The sequence below is a fragment of the Gobius niger genome, assembly GCF_951799975.1.
Source record: "Gobius niger genome assembly, chromosome: 16".
Taxonomy (NCBI): Eukaryota; Metazoa; Chordata; class Actinopteri; order Gobiiformes; family Gobiidae; genus Gobius; species Gobius niger.
The window spans coordinates 2,628,524-2,648,574 of NC_136867.1; the positions used below are offsets into that span (position 1 = coordinate 2,628,524).

Below are 20,051 nucleotides of genomic sequence, written 5' to 3' on the forward strand. Positions count from 1 at the left end.
AAGACAGGGGTGTCCAAAGTGCGGCCCGGGGGCCAAATGCGGCCCTCAGACCAATTTATGGTGGCCCTCGGCCTCTTGCTGTATCGGTACACATCACCAGAGATGGACCTTTTTATTTAAAATGTAATAATTCTATACAATTCTAACCAAACAACTAACCTTTTATTGTGAGACTGAGCTGGCATGAAGGTTTTAAGCTTAAATAGAGGTGGGGCACAATTTAAACCTCTGCTAGTAGAAGGTTTTGCGGCACTAACTACTGATCTACGGTCCTTCATCCCGTGTAAACTTCAATAGGCGGCCCCCCATGAAAAAAGTTTGGACATCCCTGGGCTAAGAGAAAGAGCGTAAGAGGAGGAGACACACCAGTCCCGTTCATTAAAGGAACAGGTCACCGTATGTTCTCACCTGTGCTTAGACGAGTTGATGCGTACCTGTCTGGTCTTTGTGCGTGCGCTCAGTCACGCAAAACGACAAAAGATGTTTATGGCCTCTCCCAATGTATTCTTATAGCTCCAAACGGGGATGAAGTTGGAAACTACCACGCTCTTCCGCAGGCACAAAGACCAGACAGGTACGTATCAACTCGTCTAAGCTCAGGTAAGAACATATCTCAGTATGGAAAAACGGTGGCCTGTTGCTTAAGAATGATTAAACTTAAGATATTCAGAACTCCTTACTTTGTCTTATTACTGCATCTTTCAAGCACCTTTTCAGGCAGAATTCAGCTTGTGGTCCATTCAGACTTACAATGTGTATAGGCAACTTTTTAATAGTTGTGGGTTGTAAAAGTAGAAAAAAAGTTGCGGGGCAGGTAGCACATGGACCACCACTAACAGTTCAAACTCTTCAGTTGTTGTAAACAAACCTAATCAGGTAGGCTATAGACTAGAGCCTGTAATTATTATTTGCATATCATTTTGTTGGCCTCGCATTCTTCTCTCCGCTTGTGTAGACCCAGACTTTTGGCTTCTCTGTGAGAAACTGGCTCTGGGCACCGCTGCTACAGCCCCTCCAAACTAAACTTGTGGCACTGTCTGCAGCTGAAATGTTCCGGACCAAGAAAAGCCCGTAGGTCAGTCGTTTGGATAGTTTATTACAGGCCGTTTTCCTTTGCACTATTCATGGCCCGCTATATTTGGACCAGTCTCATTGAAATTCTGCTCGAAAAACTCTTTGCCCTCTCCGTCCAGCCTCCACTTTTATTTACGCACACGTACCAGACGAGCGAGCGAGCGAGAGGGGCAGAGAGGCGGGCCCTCGCAGCCGGGAAGGGCGTTCTCTCTGCGGTCAGACCGGCCACAGTCATCCCGAGGGGTGGGTCCTCCTCCTCCGGCAGCCCAGAAGGAAAAACCAGCCCACCTTTTTTCATTGTTAAGCCCGCGCTGGAATGCAAGCGTCTCGGACAGGGGAGGTGGAAATAGCGGCGGAGAAAGCGCGTTTTGGAGCCTGGCGCACACCTCGCCGCGCTTCGGTCCGTCTGGGGAAGACTATGCGGCAAACGCGAGTGTCGTCAACTGCGTGAGAAGTTGTGGATTTACCGTCCTGTTTGTCAGACCGTGCCGGGGACCAGTTCAAGGTGAGCTGGGACATTTGTGCCTCGCCTGAATAGCAGATGTGTGAGTTAGCGCTAAGGTACAAGGCAGTGTTTTCGGCCACAGTGTGATCCACATCTGCAGGAAGGAGCCGCTGCAGATTCACGACAGCCGTTTCACGACAGTCGTTTCTTTTCGAGACAGCGCCATCTGCTGTTTAGATGACCAAAACAACTGAATCCAAACAAAAGCGGGCTAAAAAATCAATGAAAAAACTTAACAAGCTACTTATAAAACACCTTTGTTTTGGACACTTGTTTTAGGCTATTGGCAAATGATCCTTCTCACAATATTTGTTGGTACTTATTGCAAGAAGCCGCAATGTTACTACACATTGTTTGGCAAATACAGTCTTCATGTTAAATTAAAACTGTGATGATTCTCATGTAGTTCCATTTTTGTCTTGGTTTGGTCCTAATGTACTTTTTACTCTGATACAATAATATAACAAACAAAAAACGAATTACATAATTGTTTTGTTCAGGCCTATAGCCTACTCAATCAAACTTACTGTGCTGAAAATAATGATAATGCAATAATGTTGTTGTCGCAAAGTTCAACTATTGAATATTGCCTTTTCATGAAGCCCCAGTCATTTATCCAGGTTGTAAAATGTTACTGATTTATTATTAAGGGTAACACTTTTACACTACCCTTGATACATTGTACCTGCCAAATGTAGTACAATGTAATGTGCTCTGTAATAATGGAATCAGCTGTGGGTTAGATACACGATGGAATGATACGTATTTGTAGTTTGGAGGTACAGGACAAGATCCTAACTCTAACCCAAACCCTAAAGCTCATATGTTTTATTACATTGTGTACCTGCAAAGTACTAATACACATTATTCCACTGTGTATGTATTACATAAGTTATTACACATGGTTATAAAGCAGATTACATTGTACTACATTTTGTTAGATACAATGTATCAAGGTAGTGTAAAATAATTAATAGAATGAAGTGGACTAAACCTATTGTTGGCCTTGTGTATTCTGTAAAGGCAGACATTTGTGGAAACAGTTCTAAAGTGATTAAATTAATTAAATCTTAAACCTTTCTATTTCCTGTACACTAGCAGAGGCTTGTCGTTTACATTACCATGACAGCCTGGAACATGCTTTTACTCATTGCTGCAATAAATTGGGAATTGGAAAGTTCGGAATGACTTTGGACCAATCAAACATTTCAAATGTAGCCTATAAACACTCTCCCTCTAGGATTGTTTGTAAACCTAAAACATCAGGCATAGAGCCTTTAAATAGAACTATTTGCATGTATCATCTATAGATGTGTCAGAAACAATCTTGAGATAAAGATCGCAAAAATATGAAGGCTACTTTTTCCAAATAACAAAAGTTCAAATAAATGTGCGGTTGTGGATCTGCAGTGGTGAACCTGCAGCGGCTCCAGGCTGCAGAGGTCTCCCGAGTGAGTAGACCCATAGAGGAGACTGCAGAAAGTCAAGCTGCGACAAGTTTAGCCCTGGTTCGTCCTCCGCCTCTTGGGCTCCTCTCGGCCGCTGACCGTGTCCGCCGGAGCTCAGGGGGAATACCCACACCCCACGAAAACCGTCCCATTTGAAGACTGTTCGGGGCATAATGGCTACATGTGTTGCACGTAGTCTGCACACTCTGGTTCCGGGCTTTTTTTCTTTTCTTTTTTCAGGAGGAATTAAAGGGGCACCTAAGTGTGCAGTTAGTCTGCAGTACTGTAGAGTTGGCAGGTGGAGAAGCAGCTCCTGTGGGCCAGATAACGACAGTTGTGGATGTTTGCTCATGGCTATGCCATGTCCTCATGAAGCTACAGGCGGTCTTGGTTTTTCCATACGGTTCTAGGCACAATTAAAGGGGCACATTTTACAAAAGCCTACATGAAAAGGTAGGCCTGTTATAAAGTCAGATTATAAAGTTGCAAAATGAATTGTGCCAAAATGAAGCCCTTAAATTTCATTAATGGAAGGAAGGAAGTCATCATCTTGGTCAACAAGATTTGTTCCTTTGTAAACTCAGACATTTGTGGGAAAAGCACTGCATCTAATTGTTAAGCATTTGCATCAATTTCACAGAAATACAGACTTGTTTTCTAGCATTTCTGTGAAAGTGACCCTGAGACGTGACCCTGCATGTTGTGATGTGCCTATCAACTCGTCCTTGTGAAGGATCAGGATGATACTAACATGTTTGGAAAGTTAGGAATGAGTAACATTATAATTTAGTGGCTTCGTCTTTCATTGTTTGTAATAACAAACATCAAAGCCCTTTGTGATGCACTTGAAAAGCACTTTACAGATAAAGTGCTACAGGCCTGGACACATCAGCTGTGGCCTATTCACCCAAACATCCAGTCAGTATTGCTCTGATACGTGGATATTTAGGACTGCACAATTTATTTAATGGCAGTCACAGGTTTATTTGTTGTAAATGGTTCAATGGTTCAATACTAAAACATTGAATTTTTTAGACACAATTTGATGGAAAAAATGACATTCTATAATAGGGCTGGCTTATTGCCAACATCTTCACACTATGAGACTTCCTGATACAATGCATATCACTACTCAAGTGTATTACTATGTCCATTATACAAGATATATTCAGAATTTGAAGAAAAAAGGATCTTACTGTATAGGTACACAAAATGGAGGTTTTTATTACGCTGAATAGTCTGAGCATGCAATTTAAGGCTTTTATTGGAGTAGTTGGAGTTCATGTTGTGATTAGGGATGGGAACCTCTGAGTCACCCACAATACATGGCTCACAATAACCATAATCTGACGATCCGCTGATCCAGCGATAATCGATATATTGCACAAAAATAATCTACGATGCATCACGATTTTTTTAAACATACTACACATACTACACATCATTTCCTAAATAAAGGAATTTAAATGATCCCTGACTTACTGAACATGTGTATATAGATCTGTCACTGACGTCATTTACATGTAAAGAAGAAACCACAGTCATGTTTCAAAAGGAATAAATCAACCCCAAATTAATATTTTTTTATAATTATGATATTTTAGAATTATACCTGTAATCGTTTAAAGTAATATCATTATTGCCCTGCGCCATTAATATGCATGACATCAGTCATTAATATGCATGACAGCATCAAAAGTATCAACATCAGGATAGAAAGTATTGTATCCTCCCGCAAAATATCATGATAAATCAATATATTGTCACACTCCAAGTTGTGATACATTCTGAATAAAGACTGTTGAGACTCGTGTACTTGTAATGATAGACTGAGACCAGACCTATTGTAAAATACTAAACCAAGACCAAAAAAGGCTAAGAAAATCATGACCAAGACTGTCTAGTTGTTTTAGACTGCGTCAAGTGCAACCTCTGTTATTTTTTTTGCAATATACTGCGGCATCTTTTGATATGGATATTGCTTTACCTAATGTTGCAATAAATATAATTTGTCAAAATATTGAGCAGGTCTATCACAAAGTCTGGTATTATTTAACCACTGGGCTACATTACATGGTTCTTATTCAAGTAACACACATTTCTGTTAGCAGTGGTTTTATTATGTATTAGCATAATGAACATATTCTTAAATGTATGAGATTCTTCTATTAGTTTTCTATTAGGTTCAAAACGTCATAAAATAAGCATAGCACAGGGGAAGTTAAGTCTTCTTTATACTCTCACAGGAAAATGAAGATGTTAAGGGAGGAAACTAAACTAAAAATCTCCATTTCGACCACTGCGTAAAAAATCAAATGCTTTCATTTGCAGCATCTCTCAAGCCTTAAATACTATTAGTGACTTTATGTGCTCATGTTTGTTGAATGAATATCTGAATTCCATCCCCTGAATGAGCCTTGTGACTAAGTGCAGTGTGGTGGCCACAGGCCTGTTTGTTTGTTTTACCTGCCTACACATGCATCCTTTAGCCTTACAACACTGAGTGCCTTTAGCCTTACACGTGCACAGAGTGGTGCATGTGCATGCGTGGATCCGGAGTGGCAGTGCCAGAGAGTGCCAGGTGGGGCTCGTAAAGAGGAGCAAACCCAGCAGACCTGCCTTGACCTGTTCAGAACGTGACGCACAAGAAACCAAGCCAACAGAGCAGCTCAACCCTCATCTGAAGACTGTACCAGCGTCTTGTCACACTTTTTATTAGTGAATGTCTTTTTATCTAGTTTTGAGTTAGTGTCTTAGCCATCCTGTCTAGCCATTCTTTTTTGTTGTTGTTTTACAAGCTGATAAGCACAGGGTTTCTGTGGGGCATTCAACAGCATTAAAAGTCATTCAATGAATTTTACCAAAATCAAGGCTTTAAATGTAATTAAAAAGCATTCAGTTGGATTCAAACTGGCATTAAATGTGATTTTGTTGGAAAATGTTGTTGACACTCTACAATATACTGTATAAGTTCATTGAAAATACCAAAATCTAAAACATGTTCAGCTGCAGTTTTTGCTTAAATTAACCTTATTTATTTTATCTTTTTTGCTCAAAGTTTCCCGTTTTGTTCAATTCTCTTTCCTCTGTTTGATGAAATGTTTGCAAATCCTAAGAATTTAAGAAATGTTTTTACATTTATTTATTTATATTTTCTGCATCTTTTGAAGCCGGTGGTGAGACCAGTTAAGTTTTTGGAGTATTAGGAGACCACAGGGCGGTTGCTGTCAGCAGATTGTAGCATGTGTGAGGAGTCCGGACAAGTACATGTGAGAGTGGAACAGGAGTGTCAGTAGACCGAGGAGAGAGGTTGGATTCCCGCTGTTATCGACTGAGAATTCACTTCATATCTTAAAGGAGGGATATGTAAAATGTTTTGCTGCTCGTGTTGAACCAGAAGATAAGTCAAGGGAAATTTAAACAAGCCACTTTAGATATAACGAAGGACTCGATGCATGCGTATCTTTATTGTTTGATTGACAGTTCACGTAGCCAATCACAAGTTCGGCTGTAACAAGTTTGGTTGTAAGCGCTACGTCTGCAGAGTGCCTTTAGTTTCTCTCCAGTTCTTACGTGTAGAGCGGACCTCATACACAGTAAATATTGGTGTGAAAACAAGTGCACACCCGCCTCAAGTTAGCTCTATACTTTTTCAATATATTCTATATGATTTGTGCATTCTGTAGAATGATTAAAAACAACATTAGCCGTCTGCTAACTATGCTACAGCGAGAAAAGCCTTGCTATTAGCTGTTAATGAAGCTATCCTCACTTGTTTGTTTGTTATATTTTATAATTTGACATTAGAATATATTATCTGTGTTTCATAACCACACACAATAGGACAACCTTTGTTAATATTCAATAAAGGAGACAAACTCTGAATCATAAAATAAACTTAAAAACACTTAAAAACTTCAAAACACGCTGCACAGGAGGCGCGGGATCCACTGCGGACCCGCGCGCAATGTATGTGTGTGTGTATATATATATATATATACATATATATAAATAATATATTAATATATATAATATATATATTAATGATACCGGCCAGATAGCTTACATTATCTAAGATGCAATCGCTAATAGGCTCACCTTTTGATTTGAATCATCCAAAACTACATGACCAACCTTAACATCATTGTAAAATGACAAATAAAGCACTTACTTACTTAATTATTTACAATGGGACTGATTTTCACACTCTGCTCTGCTGTAGAGCTGATTCTTGTGTTCTTTCAGGGTTCATCGGTATAAAACTGACTGAATTCTTTCTTTTTCTTTTCACAATCGAGGTCTAATTTAAACCGACTCAAAAGAGTCATGAACGATTGGTATTTCTACTCTCCTCCTCTCTTTCCTCCTCTCTCCTCTGATCATCATCTTGTTGAATCCAAGGTCTGAAGCAGATATGCTTTCGGTCCTCAGTGTGTAAGATCATACTCAAGTGAGTTTGTGTGAATGAAAAAGTTCAAATCCAAGCTGTGCGCTGGGTCACAGTGCAGTGACTGTGAAGAAACAGTCCCAGCTTTATTTTGCTCATTCCGGCTGAATATGTCCAAGAGAGATACACGCAAAACTTTATCCAGGCTTACAACTACAATTTTCATTCGTTGACTAAATGCACGCATTACTTTTAAAATCTTTACATATTTAAAGTTTCATTTTACATAACACCAGAGGCTAGAGATGCACCAATTCAGCTTTTTCACTACAGATACTGATACTGATACCGATACTGGGGATTGAGTATGTACCAGTATTCGACACTAACCAATACCAAGAAACTTCCTTAAAAGTAGGTTGCTGCAAGTGACAAGGGGAATGGTCTCTGTGACAAGTGACAGTATTATATGGATGTGTGAGGACAGTTTTATATGGATGTGTGAGGACAGTTTTATATGGATGTGTGAGGACAGTATTATTTGGATCATATGGATGTGTGAGGACAGTTTTATTTGGATTATGTGGATGTGTGAGGACGACTTTATTTGGATTATATGGATGTGTGAGGACAGTTTTATTTGGATTATATGGATGTATGAGGACAACTTTATTTGGATTATATGAATGTGTGAGGACAGTTTTATATGGATGTGTGAGCACAGTATTATTTGGATCATATGGATGTGTGAGGACAGTTTTATTTGGATTATATGGATGTGTGAGGACAGTTTTATATGGATGTGTGAGGACATTATTTGGATTATATGGATGTATGAGGACAGCTTTATATGGATGTGAGAGGACAGTTTTCTGTGGATGTGTGAGGACAATCTTATTTGGATAATATGAATGTGTGAGGACAGTTTTATATGGATGTGTGAGGACAGTTTTATATGGATGTGTGAGGACAGTTTTATATGGATGTGTGAAAAGAGTTTTCTGTGGATGTGTGAGGACAGTATTATTTGGATAATATGGATGTGTGAGAACAGTTTTATATGGATATGTGAGAAGAGTTTTCTGTGGATGTGTGAGGACAGTATTATTTGGATAATATGGATATGTGAGAAGAGTTTTCTGTGGATGTGTGAGGACAGTATTATTTGGATAATATGGATGTGTGAGAACAGTTTTATATGGATGTGTGAGGACAGTATTATTTGGATCATAAGGATGTGTGAGGACAGTTTTATTTGGATTATATGGATGTGTGAGAACAGTTTTATATGGATGTGTGAGAACAGTTTTATATGGATGTGTGAGGACAGTATTATTTGGATCATATGGATGTGTGAGGATAGTTTTATATGGATGTGTGAGGACAGTCTTATATGAATGTGTGAGGACAGTCTTATGTGAATGTGTGAGGACAGTTTTCTGTGGATATGTGAGAACAGTTTTATTTGGATTATATGGATGTGTGAGAACAGTTTTATATGGATGTGTGAGGACAATTTTATTTGGATTACATGGATGTGAGAGGACAGTTTTCTGTGGATTTGTGAGGACAGTTTTATTTGGATTATTTGGATGTGAGAGGATAGTTTTATATGGATGTGTGAGAACAGTTTTATATGGATGTGTGAGAAGAGTTTTCTGTGGATGTGTGAGGACAGTATTATTTGGATAATATGGACGTGTGAGAACAGTTTTATATGGATGTGTGAGGACAGTATTATTTGGATAATATGGATGTCTGAGAACAGTTTTCTGTGGATATGTGAGGACAATATTATTTGGATAATATGGATGTCTGAGGACAGTTTTATATGGATGTGTGAGGACAGTTTTATTTGGATTATATGGATGTGTGAGGACAGTTTTATTTGGATTATTTGGATGTGAGAGGATAGTTTTCTGTGGATGTGTAAGGACATTTTTAGTTGGATTATATGGATGTGGGAGGACCGTATTTTTTGGATAATATGGATGTGTGAGAACAGTATTATTTGGATTATATGGATGTGCGAGAACAGTATTATTTGGATTATATGGATGTGTGAGGACAGTTTTATATGGATGTGTGAGGACAGTTTTATATGGATGTGTGAGGACATTATTATTTGGATTATATGGATGTGTGAGGACACTTTTATATGGATGTGTGAAGACATTATTATTTGGATTATATGGATGTGTGAGGACCGTTTTATATGGATGTGTGAGGACAGTTTTTTTTTTTTTAATTACATGGATGTGTGAGTACATTATTATTTGGATTATATGGATGTGTGAGGACAGTTATATTTGGATTATATGGATGTGTGAGGACCGTTTGATTTGGATGTATGAAGACAGTTTTATATGGATGTGATATAAGACAATCCCGATATATCCTGATTCTTAACTAGTAGACCAGACTTTGGAAACAACTAATCAGTAAATTTGTATCATATACTTTTTTCTAAATCTAAATGTCAGAACAGTGAGCACTCAACAAGTTGTTGATTGGGTTGAACACTTTTCACTAATGTGCACCTGTGGTGTTGTGTGGTGATTGTGTAAGTTTTAGCAGTTTCTCTGTTCCAAAACAAATTTCCTGGGAGACGAATAAAAGTAACAAAGCTGTGGATGCATGTTTTTGAAGATTTCTTTCATCATTATTTGTGGTCATACCGCCTTTGCGATACCCAATCCCGTCAGACCTTGGAAGCTAAGCAGGGAAGGGCCTGGTCGGTACTTGGATGGGAGACCGTTTAGTAACACCAGGAAGCCTAGCGAATGTAGTGAGTGAGTGAGTGAGTGGTGGTGGTCGGAGGGGCCGATGGCGCAGACTGGTTGCCTCGCTTCCGTCAGTCTACCCCAGGGCAGCTGTGGCTACAATAGTAGCTTACCACCACCGGGTATGGAGTGAATGAATAATGCAATGTAAAGCGTCTTTGAGTGTCCAGAAAAGCGCTATATAAAACCGATGCATTATTACTATTATTTATTATTATTTGGTGAATAATATAACTGTTAGTAAAGACTTAATTATCCCCACACAGAAACCTCATGTACACTAGGGATGTCACGGTTACCGGTGTAGCGGTAAACCCCTGTAAAATTGTTGACAATAATAATTACTGTCTTGTTTTTGAAAAAATATTTTACCGCGGTGGATTACAGCGCCCACGGTTTAGGCAAAATGAGCCGCCGTCTCATCTGCTAAAGCTGCCGCGCAGGCGCACTCTGTAGCTACAACCAAAACAAAACTTTATGGAAGCTGGAATCATGTCCGACACGACAGTGCGCAGGATCTATCAGCCTTCAGAGAGGACCTAGGACCTGAAGTCTGGGCACATTTTGGGTATTTTAAGAAAGCCGAAGGACAGTTGATAGAGACAGTTTTCCTGTTTGCGGAATGTGCAGGAAAAAGTGTCTCCAAATGCAGCAATACTTCAAACCTCTGACTCACCTGCGTGACCGTCTCCCACAGCTCTATAGCAGTAAGTTAACGTTGGCGTTTTAGCTGAAATGCTGATGTGGGACTTTGGGTTGCGGGAGAATGTAACGAGTGGCCCCATAGTGCGGTTGCAGCACCACCGCCAGCATGCCGTGTCGCGGATACCTTCGTACAATGGCACAATGCGTTACGGGGCTCCTGGTGGCAGATTGCTATAGATTCACTCTCGCCACAGTATTATGAATTTAATTATTATGGGGATTATGGGATTATTGAACCTGCAGCTGACTTCATGTGTTTTGGGCTAGATTTAACACTGTGCTGTTTGTTCAGCCGTTACCAATGATTGGCACAGTTTGGTGCAAACACTCTACGGCTCATGATGCGTCACAGCGGTTTACTGCGGGTCGTAACATTGTTAACATAATCTCACCAAGAGCTTTTATATTGTAAATCTGGTTAACGTCGACATTGACAACACTATTTGTAGGTTTGGTCAGCGCCATGCCACAGTGCTTTTTCACTGCTCAGGGCATGTTTTTGGTCGACAGAGGACTTCTTGGCTAGTCACCCAAAGCACTTCACACCGGGAAGGGTGTTTTACAACTAGCCTGGTGAGACCAGAATGATTCCTCTCTCTATTTTTTTATACAGCGGGGAATCAGCCTGGACCCCCCCGCCTCCGTTAGTGGTATCCGAAAAATCTGAACGATCCCGTGCAATCAGATTAGTTTATTTGCGTAATGTGTTCACGAGCAGCGTCACTATATGTGTTATTAGCGGTGATCTCCTCGCCCCCAGATGCAGACCCCTGTCCCAGTCTGTCTTCCCAGGCCTGTTCCATGCGTGATCACTTTTCCACTTTCCAGAAAATGGTCGACTCTGCTTTGGGTGAAACCAGAACCTGGTCATTAGGGGTGTCCAATGAGGGTAATTATCAGCCTAAGTCGGGATCGGGGGGGGGGGGGCTGGCTACGACCACGGATGAAACACAGATCCCGGGGAGAACCAGGCCAAACCCAGCTGTCAGTGCTGGTCATGCTGCCATTTGGCATATCAGCGAGCCCTGATGCTGATGCAGGAAGATTGCCCCAGATTGGAATTACATCTGGATTGACGTCACGTGTTGCCAGGGAGTCAGACTGTGTATTTACGGCTGTATGTCATTGTTATACTCTTTCAGTAATCCTCTCCCTCTTCCGCACTCAAAATTAATGATATTGGGGCTGATTGAAAAAATAATAGTATCGAAAGCAGGTACCAAAAAATATATCTTAACAAACCATGTTGATGCTGTTGGTCCAGGGACAGCACTTAAAAGGGACTTGTTTGTTTCAGCTCAGTTACACTATACTTTAAACTTTGAAAAAAATTGTCTTTTATGCAATAAATTCACATTATTGTCTGATTGTCTGGTTTTTGATGACACATATTTTAGTGTGGGTATTGTAGGTGGACAAATTTCCACCTCGGTGAACAATTAAGTTAAATCTAATCTAATCTAAAAAAGTATCAATCAGGTATCGGTAGGGCGAGGTACCAGTAAATCTTTGGCATAAAAGACTTTAGACTTAAGATTTAATTTCAATTTGTATCATTTATTTGCACTAAAACAACAAAGTCATTTTTTAATGTAAATTTCTCGATGTCATTTCGTTATTGTTAGGGCATACAGTTTTGTTGTTGGGGTTGGAAAGCCTTTGTCCACCTGGGCAATGCTACTCCTCTGTTCTTTGTCGAGCAGTGTAATTATTCATTTTATTTTATTATTATTTTATTTATTAGTAGTTTCATTAACTCTGGCACCAATGAGATATGTTGCTGAGCCATTCAGTGTCAGGCTCCTCAGTGAGCATGCCTGCAGTCTGGGTCAGTGCACCTACACATGTGTAGTGGTTGTGTAATGGATATGGGGCAGAGATGGAGTTAGCCCTTCGCCGTCCGCTTCTATTTATACTGGTGCTCTGGCTCTTTAAGCGTGGGCGACCCGCACAGGGCAGCACTCAGTAACCCCTGGACAGGAATAGACCAGCTGAGGAGGTGCAGATGACGTTACAGGTGTTACACATGTACACTTCACCTTTGGGCAGCAAGATATTTAGGAAAGAAAGACAAAAATCTGAATTGTGATTGTTCCGACATTTCAGATAACTTCACATCCTAGTTTTAATGTCTATAATAAACAAGACAAGATTTACCCTTTTCAATGCTTATTTGATGACATTTTGTCAGTGAGTTGGAGATATCCATGAACTACAACATGGCACTGCAAAAGCCGGTTTCCAAATATTGACATATTTTGTATCCACTTGTACTGCGGAAGGTGCTTGAGATTGTGCTGTGTAATCCAAATATGGTAATTTCCTTTGTGGGAGGCAGCAGCAGCTAGAGACAGGAGAAAAACATTCTTGCTTGCGCACAAGTTTCAAAACTTTAGGGTCGTTTTCTCAAAAATGAGTTTGGGTTCCACTCAAAAAACATCTCCACTTTAGTAGCTCTTATGGACTCCAAACTGTCCAGTCTTGGACTTAACTGCACTTTGGCTCCGTCCATTATTTAGATTATTTATGTCATCAATTTTGGCCATTTGTCTGCATTTTTTATATGAAAACATAAAATGACGGAAAACTTGCAATATACTCATCATTTTATCAGTAATGTTTAGCAAAAGTTTCAAATTAAATTAAGTATCTCTAAATGTATTCATATTTTCCCTTATCACCTTTAAACAAATCCAAATAAAAAAGCCAAACTTCCACAAGACTTACACGCTTTTCAGATCTTGTTTACGGCGGTCTAAGCTACAGGGTTAGCAGCTGTTGGTTGTTTTCAAAGGGAATGACGTGTCCAAATAACTGCAGCCAGTGCCTTTCTAATGTCGAGCATTAAATGGTAAATTATAAAGTGCTTTCCTATCTTCATCAGGCCCAAATCGCTTTACAGCAAGGATCCCCTCACCCATTCACACACCAGTGTACATAGACACTGGAGGCAGGAGGGTGAAGTGTCTTGCCCAAGGGCACAACGACAGTGTGCACCTTCAGGAGCTGGGATTCGAATCCCCGACCTTCCAATCATGAGACGACCCACTCTACCAACAGTGGGGTACACTGTCGCCCCAAATTACATTACAGTTTAGATTTCTATTCAATTGCAAACAAGATCATGGTAAACTTATATGCTTTTAGTTAAGTTTAGTTTATTGGAGCAACATTGAAAGATGCATACAGGTATAGGCTACATTTAATTTACAGAAATATTCAAAACATCAGGTCTATTAGTGCAGTGCTGCTCAAAGGGAATTTATTTAATAATCATTATTAAAGGAATAGGCCACCATTTTTACATACTGAGATATGTTCTTACCTTAGCTTTGACGAGTTCTTTAGGACCTGTCTGGTCTTCACCCGAGCCTTCTATCACGTAAACACAGTGCAGACGGCGTTAGCATTTAGCCTCTCCTGCTCTCCTCTATAGCTCCAAAACAAGATAGAAGCTACCAAGCTCTTCCACGTTTTCCCTATTTAAATATGGTTACGTGAAGTGTTCCACTACAAAGTATAATTACACAAAATTAAACAATGTGGATTTTCTAGGCGGATAAAAGGGGGGACTATATTGTAAGGCGTAATAATACCAGGAGTAGTTCGAAATCCGTGCAGTAATCTTCACTTTACTGCGCAGTAATCTTCACTTTACTGTGCGGATGCCAGACTTAATGCTTTGTGGAACCCCTTTTGCTGCAATAACAGCAGCAAGTCTTTTGGGGTTTGACTCTACAAAATTTACACATGTAGAGACTGACATTTTAGCCCATTCCTCTTTACAAAACAACTCAAGCTCTGTCACATAGAAGGAGAACGTTTGTGAACAGCTGTTTTCAGATTATTCCACATATTTTCAATAGGATTTAGGTCAGGACTGTGACTGGGCCATTCTAACACATTAATATGTTTTTATTGAACCATCCCAATGTAGATTTATCTTTGTGCTTCGAGTCATTGTCCTGCTGTAAGGTAAATTTCCCCCCCAGCCTCAGTTCTCTTGCTGACTCCAGCAGGTTTTCCTCCAAAATGTCTCTGTATTTGGCTCCATCCATCTTCCCAACTATTCTTACAGTCTCCCCAGTCCCCGCTGAGGAAAAGCAGCCCCACAGCATGATGCTCCCCCCCGTATATTTGACACTGGGGATGTTGCACTCAGGACCATGAGCAGTATTAGGTTTGCTCCATACATAACGTTTTGCATTTGGGCCAATAAGTTCAATTTTTGTCTCATCTGACCAAAGCTCCTTCTTCCACATGGAGCTGTGTCCTCCATATGACTTCTACAAACTTCAAACGGGATTTCCTATGGCCTCCTTTCAATAATGGCTTTCTTCTTCCACTCGTCCATGAAGGCCAGATTTGTGTAGATACGACTTATAGTTGTCCCTTGTACAGATTCCTCCAGCTCAGCGGCAGGACTTCACAGCTCCTCCAGAGTTATCTTGGGGCACTTGGTTGTATTTCTTACCAGTGCTCTCCTTGTTCGATCTAATATTTTAGGTGAACAGCCGTGTCTTGGTAAGTTGGCAGTGGTGCTTTACTCTTTCCATTTCTGAATGATGGATTGAACAGTTGCTCCGGGAGATGTTTAAATCTTGGGAAATCTTTGTATAACTTAACGCTCCTTTAAACTTCTCCACAGCTTTATCCCTGACCTCTCTGGTGCTCCTTGACCTTCATGATGTTGTTTAGTGACCAATACACTCCGACCATAGCTCTGAGGGCCTAAAAGAACAGCTGAAATTATACTGAGAGTAGATTACACACAGGTGGCCTCTATTTAATGGTTAGGCCAAGGTGTGCAACATTCTGGAGTCATTAGGAATGTTATAAAGGCAATTTAATGCACTCAGAAAATGCTGTATGAATACTTATGCACGCCCCACTTTTCACTTTTCTATTTTTTGAAAAATAACGGAATCATGTATCATTTTGCTTTCACTTCACAGTTGTCTGTTACTTGTGTGTGAACGTTCAGTAAACAATCAAAATAAAATCTTTATGTTTAGGGTTGAAAACATGACAAAATGTGCAAAAGTCCAAGGTGTATGAATACTTTTGAGAGGCACTGTATATTTAAGCTGACTGTTGTGCAATCTGTTCGCTTCTTTAATTGTCACAATTGACTGGTTTATGGCTTAAGTGTACGGACCATTGCCCTAACACCTGACTGATATGACCAACTGTGAGATCACAAAGGTGCACCACATTCCACAGCAGAAGCTCATTGAAGCTGAGAAGTATTTTCATAGTCAGTAGGCTGCTCCTTTCACTTAAGTATGTGCGTCACGAACTGTCTTCAAGTCTTTTCAGTTGGGCAGGTTCACTTTCTGCTTGTGATGTCCATTATGTAGTTGGAGTTTCATGTCTGTCTAGGATCTCAGTCGTGCAGGAGTTGTCTATGTTCGATGAAGGTTCTTGAGTCTGAAGAAGTACAGAAGATGACTCAAGAGCCTTCATCAGAGTTTTATGTTTCATGTTTTGTTGTGACAATGGCAAAAAATCTATTCTGATTGTGATCCTAACAGCTGTACTCGCACTGAAGTCAGGTCTGTTAGCGTGTGGCCATTGACGAATGAATATTGTAAATGGGGATGGGTACCGAACCCCAGGGGTCAAGCTCCAGCCTTATCGGTCTTCTAAACGGGGCCGTGCTCTAAACGGAGCACTATAAAGGCTCTCTGCTCTAATTGAGGCATTCGCGGAATTGGATCCAAGGGACACAAGCTGAGAGGCAGAAAACAGGCTTTGGCTCTAGTTCATTATTATTTAATTTATAAGTGTTCATTTAGGCTCAGTCCCAAAGCGCTTTATAGCAAGTAACCAGTCACCCATTCACACTCTAATATACACACACACACTGGAGGAAAGGTGGGTGAAGTGTCTTGCCCAAGGACACAACGACAGTGGGCACCTTCAGGAGCTGGGATTTGAACACCCAACCTTCCGATCATGAGACAACTCACTCTACCAACTGCACCACCGTCACCCGTTTAACATTGTCTTAATTGAATCCATTCTTGGGTTTACCTTTGATGGCTGTGCCACCCGCAGTGGACGACAACTTTGACCCATAATGTCAACTACATTGGGAAGACTGAGGTTTGGGTCCGACTCCCTCACATCCACTTTCACACCACCTCATGACAAACAGGAAGCAATTTTCTCTGCTCCACTTTTCCTTCTCCCGTCTGCTCCCAAACTACCTTGAACCAGACTGGAATGGCTCCGGAACTATGCCAAGTATGCCCTGTTACCCCACCTCTCTCTGCACCCCCCGCACCCGTACCTAGTAGCATTCCTGCTCTGGATGCCCTGAAAGGCTGAAAAAAAAGAAGTAAAAGACAGTTAAGGGGGCGTTTAATAAGTTGAGTTTCCACCCAGCTGACCCAGACATGCCTTTTAAGGTATACACATTCGGATTTTGCCTTTTTCATTAAGTTCCAAAAATACTCTGTGTGTGTGAGAGAGAGTGCGGGGAAGGGAGACAAGATAACAATCAGCACAGGGCGGGAAGTTTTGGCCCTGCCGCTCGTACAGGAACACCTAAGAAAATAAAGCCGTGCAGAGGAATTCACACGAGAAAAAAGGACTCCTCCCTGGACTCCAGCAGGCGTTTGGAGGGCGCTTCCTCTGCTGTCGTTCCCCCAGCGCCAACAGCGCAGGAGCAGACGTTTTCCCATTGTACCAATCATGCCTTTGTCAGGTCTTGTTGGCGGCTGGTCACAAGGCGAGACGCTGCACGTGAACTGAGAACAAAAAAGGGAATGTAGGGATCAATTTGAAACTTTTGCTGTCGATTACTGACATAAATATGGGGAAACAGTGTCGAAGGCAAGTTTTATTTCATCTTAAGTATTCATTTAAAAATAAGAACATAAATTGCCTGTATTTTCTGTGACGGTAAGGTTTATTTTGTTGGCATATCTGTTACAAAGATTTTGATACCTTTAAGAGATATTTCAGGATTTTTTATGATACCATAGAAATGCGCTAGCTTTGCACTAGCCTAGCGCTATGCATGAATTACAAAAAAAATATCTCCAGAAATCAGCAACACTCTGGATGAATGAGGCCCTATGTCAAAAATCCTGAAATATCCCTTTCAAAATACTTTTAAGTAGAACAGTGGAATATTATATGACTAAAAGTTTACTGAAGGGGCTGTAAAGCTTTGTAATGTAAATTAGAATATATTTATTAGATATTTAAAATATATATATATAGGATTTTTTTTTTCTCATATGGATCGATCTCTATTTTCAATTCAACAGACAGACCTTTTCAACAAACCTCAGCTCAACTAATGACACATAAGAAACAAAACTAGCAGCTGTTTCTGCCAAAGTTGAGGCTTTAAACCTGTCGATTATAAAGTCCCATGAACCACTATTGAGATTAACTAAAGCAGAGATTGCAATTTCGATAAAATTCGATGAATTGCCCAGCCATAATATGTCAAAGATCTGCAGACTTTTGTGGTCGGCGTCTTCCACAAAGGGAACGGCAATATTCTGATTATGCTGTGTTGTTTAGGATTGTCAGAGCTTTACGAGGATATCAAACCAAACCATTTAAGACACAATTATTATAAATAATATTTTTAACACATCTCTGCAGCAGGTTGTTTTCCCAACGTGCCTCAAAGCAACCATCATCATTCCAGTTCCAAAGAAGTCACCTCTCTCCTGCTTTAATGACAATTCTTATGACGTGCTTTGAGAGGCTTGTCATGGACCACATCAAGTCTGTTCTCCCACGCTGGACCCAGACCAGTTTGCTTATTGATCCAACAGCCCTCACTCACCTTAAAAACAAAAGACTCCTACGTTAGAATGCTGTTTTTAGACTTTAGCTCAGCATTCAACACTATAATCCCACAGCAGCGAATACACAAACTGCTCCACAAGGGGATCAACACATCACTGTGCAACTGGCTGCTAGACTTTCTGACGGGGAGACCACAGGCTGTACGTGTCCTCCAGAACCATCACACTGAACACGGGGGCTCCCCAAGGCTGTGTGCTCAGACCCCTCCTGTTCACTCTGCTGACCCATGACTGCGCTCCAAAGTACGACTCAAACCTCTTCAGCAAGTTTGCAGATGACATAACAGTGGTGGGCTTCATCAGCAACAGAGACGAGTCAAACTACAGGAGTGAGTGAGGAGTCTGGCCATGTGGTGCACACAGAACAATCTCTCTCTAAATGTGGAGAAGACAAAAGAGATTGTTGTGGACTTTCGAAGAGCGAGGGTCCAGCATGCTCCTCTAGCAATCAACGGTGCTGCAGTGGAGAGGGTGACCAGCACTAAGTTGATGATTTGGAATCTCCCCATCAATCTGAAACACGCACAATAGGTCAGTCATCTAAACATGTTCTCCTGACTACAATCTTGAGACAGATCCCTGGATGCAGATGTGCTGTATAGTTTAGACCTGGACAAACGCTGGCACGAGGGCCTGGTCCGGCCCGCCAAGCACTTTAGTCCGGCCCGCCGCTCATTTTCCCTAAAATATTTTTTCCATGACGCATCCGCTGCGCAATTGCGCCTTTTCTAGTAGCGGTGTCGCGGTGACCAGCACTGGCAGAACGGGCAAAACATGACTCAGCCTCTGTCTAACGGAGTACCAGGCTAAACTAAAAACAAAAGGCGTATCGTTGAGCAGAATGATGGATATCACAAGGACCACTGCATTGAGTTTTAATGTCTGCACAGACGGTTTGCTCTCAATGAGGCATTCGCTATCGCTGCACACGGGCCACGGCGGGGACATCGTGTCTCTCTACAAAGTTTAAATGGGGCTATGCAGCAACTTCAAGCTAGGGACAGCCGTTGTCTGTTTGCAAAGCATTTCCCACAAACTGAAGGGAAGTGCAGAGGTGTTTTCTGTGTGATGGTAGAAGTTAATGAGGATAAGAAGTTGAATAGCCTGAATAACGATTCACACACGAGTGCACTTCCCCATGGAGTGTCACTGTCAATTACCGCTGAGGTTTTTTTTTCTTTTCTTTTTTTCTTCATAAAGTCTGGACTTGGATGACAGTACAGTAGTTCACCTGTGTGAAGTTAGCCCCCTATAGTGTCCTATTGACTCCAAAGTGGTGTTCACACATCCGAGGAAGAGGCGTTTTGTTTGAAA

At 41.0% G+C, this 20,051-nt stretch overlaps 1 protein-coding gene across 3 annotated transcripts in view; it reads left to right on the top strand.

The window, feature by feature from the left end:
* Nucleotides 1-1,051: 1,051 nt before the first annotated feature.
* Nucleotides 1,052-20,051, top strand: part of luzp1 (leucine zipper protein 1) — a 76,302-nt gene continuing 57,302 nt past the window's right edge. For all 3 annotated transcript variants that reach the window (XM_079573185.1, XM_079573186.1, XM_079573188.1), the window contains exon 1: nt 1,052-1,579. The gene's annotated coding sequence lies outside the window, so the exon portion shown is untranslated. The remainder of the gene's footprint in view (nt 1,580-20,051) is intronic.